Below are 5,015 nucleotides of genomic sequence, written 5' to 3' on the forward strand. Positions count from 1 at the left end.
CATAGAAGAGATCCTTGGACGCCTCATCCTTCTCTTCCATCGGGGCAGTACTCTGCGACGGAGTCTCTCTCCTACCACGAATCCAACACCGAATTTGCGCTCCTTTACGTGGCAACTCTAGTAGACGTCGCAAGGCTTCACGCTTACTTTTCCTTGCCCCGTCCATCGCATTTCTTGGATGGCGGTGATGTCAGCCTTTGTATTCCCGAGGACATCAACCAGCCGGGCAGAGGCACCTTCCCCATTAAGGGTCCGGATATTCCAGGTGCATACCCTTAAATCATAGTCCTTTATACGTTTGCGGTGGTCGTCATCAGAAAAAGGGGGTCTCATCCGAGGCTTTATAGATTTTTTCATTGGGCGTGGTTTTAACGTGGCGGGACCCAAACCCAGCGCACGCGAAGTTTTACGCCTTCTCACTTTAGCTCGCTCCCAAACGGGTGTTTGGTTGCTACCCAGAGGATACGTGGATATAAATATCCGGACGTTGTGAGTTTCGATTTGAACCGTACGCACAAGAATCGCTTCTGGCCACTACCAGGTGAATGGTAGTCAAAAATTTTCCACTTCTGCGCACGGAACCATCCTCCTATACCTATGTATAAGCAAAATAGGGCAAAAGGCTCATGCACGAAAACGTGGCAACCATAACTGAGCGCGACACACTATTACCATGACAAAATGAGACTGTGTTGGTGTGCCCAGCATTGGTTTAATAACTGGGCACCGTTTTGTTAGAATCAAATCTTTTAAATGCCAGCCGACAAGATGGTCACAGTGTTTAGATTTTATTATTTTCATATAAATAGGTATTTAGTCCTAATAAAATTATAGTTTAAAAACTAAAACCTCCCTATTATAATTGCCATTCTTACTGTCATCAGGTGTGTAACTTGAGAATAGAAATCGCTGTATCTTGTAAGCGCATCAATATTACATAGTTACATCCCGAGCTAATAAAAGGAAGGTAAAAATAGAGTATTTCTGGGCATAAACCAGCATTTATATTTCTCTATCGATTTCTTTAGACAGAAAACAATTTTTTTTTAAAAGTATGCAACTTGTGGCCTTTTTTTTAAAAAATCATGAAACTTATTATAAAATTACTGAACGTTGGTCATCAAGAAGCCCACTTTATATTTTTTTAAATTCACACAGCATGACAAATACAGGTTGCTTATATTAAAAATACCTAGGAATAACAGCATAATGGACATTGTGGGTTGTTGAAGGTTCTTTGAGCTATAAACTATAGTTCTTATATAGAGTCGCACTATTTTGTGTTTGAATCGTAGCAAACTCACGCAAGCACCAATCGAAGAATAATACACCACTTTTTGCTTAGGGCATTTTTTGTCAATTTCCTACACAAAATGTGGCAAGCGTGTGCTAAAATTACGAAGAAAAACAATCAACGGCCGAGTGTAATGTTACCTTGGTGAAATCTGACTGAATCCTGAAAATCGCTGCTTTGCTTCTGTATACGTATAAGAACCAAACATGAAAAATGGAAATTTCAGATTGTACCTAATATTATAAAATAAATGTATGTACCTAAATGAGACCGATTGTACTTAAACAAAGTTACATAATCCATTTGTAGTTTTTTTATTAATTTTATTTAAAACATGAACACAAAAGATGGATGTACTTTAAATATGATTTGGCTTTTTTTAACTGAGCCTATATCTATAGACTATAGTCTAATGGGAATCGGAGAAGCGTTGTTTTTTCTAGTTTTTACTACTGAAAAATATTGGCGCAAAAGACAAAAAACACACTTTGTGAAGTATGCTTCTTTATAAAACAACAGGAAAAGTCTGCCAATTTATCCGATTCCTTTTAATAGGTGCAGCAAGTCTAGAGAAAATAATCAAATTGCCGTTAGTAACTTCGAAAGTATTTTAAATATATTTCCAGAAATCAAAAAGCGAATATGGGTCAAATAGCTATAGTTCTTATCTAAAGAGAAATTTGAAGACATCCTAGACACTGGACTGTATGGGCGAATAAAGGCTGGCATTATGCCATGTTTTCACAACAAAATTTGTCTGCATATTTTGACACCACTTTCCTGCGTTTATCCCTACCTTTATCGATGATATGATGAGCCAAAACTTACTAATAGCCGGTTTAGCAGCGCATGTAAATGCCTGAAGGCCTATTCTGATCTAAGTCAATCAAAAGAACATTTTTTAGTCCCATTTGACAATTTGTTTTCACTCATTTGACCGTAAATGCCATTGAATTTGAATTAGTGAAAATAAGCGTTAAAATTAATAGAAAACAAGTAAGAGCAGCGCTGTCTTCGGCTATGCCGAAGGCTTCATACCTTTCATGAGCATCTGAAAATTTTACTTTACTTGAAAAAATGTATATATTCACAGCAGGCATAGATAGAGCAGATGCATATATAAAAAATAATATCTAAACAATCAGAGGTATGGAAGATATATCTTATATAGCACCAATCTAAATGATTTTCACTGCTGTGTGATCGGTACGTGAACCGGTAACACAATTTAATGGGTTTAGCTACCTACATCAAGGAGATATATCGCAAAGACTGGTATCTGAACAATCAGTGGTATAAGAGATAAAGCTCACACAGCATACATTTTGACGATTTTCTCAGTAGACTTTGTATTATTACTTATAAAATAGCTTACGAAATTTATCGGTTTTAGCTGCCCAAATAAAGGAGTTTTACAGTAAAACCCCATATCTGAACAATCAGTTGTATGGGGGCAATAAATAGGTTATAGTTTCCCGATCTTTGTTAATTTCACTGTAAACTTTCTGTTGATAATGAGTGAAAATAGTGCGAAATTTCATGTTTCTAGCTGCATGGATGTAGTTATAACAAAAAATCTCCAACAACCACTTGTATGGGAGCTATATGTAAAAGTGACCCGATCTTTGATATTTCCGCTGTATATTCTGTTGTTAATGGGTGGAAGTATTGCAAAATTTCATATTCCTAGGTGCATAAATAGAGGAGCTATAACGAAAATTCCTATAACTGAACAATCAGTTGTATGGGAGATATATGTTATAGTGACCCGATCTTTGTTATTTTCACTGTAAGTATTCTGTTGATAATGGGTGAAAGTATGGCAAAATTTGATGTTCCTAGCTGCGTAAATGGAGAAGTTATAACGAAAAATCTCATATCTGAACAATCAGTTGTATGGGAGCTATAGGTTATAGCGACCCGCTCTTCGCCATTTTCACTGAAAATATTCTTTTGATAATGAGTGATAACAGTGAAAAATTGCATGTGCCTAGCTGCTTAAATGGAGGAGTTATAACGAAAAATCTTATGTCTGAACAATATTTGTAGTGACCCGATCTTTGTAATTTTAACTCTAAGTTTTCTGTTGATAATGGGTGAAAGTATTGCAAAATTTCATGTTCCTAGTCGCGTAAATGGAGAAGTTATAACGAAAAATCTCATATCTGAACAATCAGTTATATGGGAGCTATATGTTATAGTGGTCCGATTCTTCCGGTTCCGACAAATGATTAATACATTATAAAAATACTTCCACGTACCAAATTTTATCCGGATATCTCGAAAACTGAAATACTAGATTGCATACAAACAGACGGACAGACAGACAGACAGACAGACAGACAGACAGACAGACAGACGGACAGACGGACATGGCTAAATCGACGCAGCTCGGCGTTCTGATCATTTAAGTATACATTTTAATGGGTCTATCTCTTCTTATTCTGGTACTTACAAACATCGGAGCAAAGTTATAATACCATTTCATGCTCATGAAAGGTATACAAATTACGAATTGGAGGATAGCTAAGTAAAGTGTTAATTTTTCGTGGTGGCTGCTCTAAATGCGGTGTAAAATGTTTAATAGAATCAGGGTGGGAAAAAACTCGGAGTTCGAGCGAGCGAGTGAGCAAACTCCTACTCAATACCTCGCAGACAACGAGGAGCTCGCAGCTCGTACTCGTAGCAGCAATGAGGCGAGGCACGAGAAGTTTGGCTCGCTCGCCAAACGAGCGAGCGCTGCTTGTTTGCTCGCGCTCCTATTAAATGAGCGAGGCTGTTGGGGGTTGCCTCGCTCGCAGTGCGAGGCGAGTAGCTGTCTGCATACTCACTCTGCTAGGAAAGACGAGTGAGCGACGAGCGAGCGCTCCGAGTGTACTATACAACACATGCATTTTTGTGCATAAAAATGTGGGAATGTATGTCAATAGATTATGTACGAAAGTATGTTAATAATTGTATGTACATATGCATATATATATGTGAAGTATTATATTAGGGCAGCATTTAAAACAACAAATAAAATTGATTACATACATAAGCATAGATTATGGAATGAGTTATTTTTTAGAGTTATATTCATACATGTGTACACACATAACATGCATATTTATATATGTTTGTATGTACGTATTTATGTATATATGCATTTATATATGTATGTACATATGCATGTATTTTGTCTTTACAGAGGAAAGTAAGTAACGAGTATTATAATCGTTTGTGCCGCAGAAACAAAAAACAAGTAAGCAGTTGCTAACACCCCCAAAATAGTTTTCTACTTGTAGCAGATATGCTGTATACCTGAATGAAATATAGTCCTTGGTGAAAAAATTTATTTGTGGCCTGTTGTTCAAGGACATGTGTACATATGTATGCATGTATATATGGATATGTAGACATGGGAAAATTTGCGTAAACAAAGAATAGAGACCGGTTCGCATACAACTTTGGCGTTGCGTTGGCGTCGAATTTCAAAGCAGCCGTCCACATATCCAAAATTTGGCAACGCTAAGGCCAACACAAAGCAGAAAGATCGCTGCGTCGGTCGCCAGCTGTTGCAAATAAATAAAATAAAATGAAATGTTTTTTCCTTTTAATCAAATGAAGGCAAGAAATATATTTTTCATGCTATTATTGATATGAAATATTAATTTATTTCTCGTTAATATGTTAATTTAGTGGCCAAAGTAGTCTCTGCCAAGCTTCATTGTAGAACGCA

The 5,015-nt window shown here is 36.9% G+C and overlaps 1 protein-coding gene across 1 annotated transcript in view; it reads right to left on the minus strand.

The window, feature by feature from the left end:
- LOC118749412 (cytoplasmic dynein 2 heavy chain 1-like) overlaps positions 1–5,015 on the minus strand; it is a 217,389-nt gene that overhangs the window by 179,363 nt on the left and 33,011 nt on the right. The gene's annotated exons all lie outside the window — the stretch shown is intronic.

The sequence above is a fragment of the Rhagoletis pomonella genome, unplaced genomic scaffold (genome assembly GCF_013731165.1).
Source record: "Rhagoletis pomonella isolate Grant_MI unplaced genomic scaffold, Rhpom_1.0 Rhpom_scaffold_00016, whole genome shotgun sequence".
Taxonomy (NCBI): Eukaryota; Metazoa; Arthropoda; class Insecta; order Diptera; family Tephritidae; genus Rhagoletis; species Rhagoletis pomonella.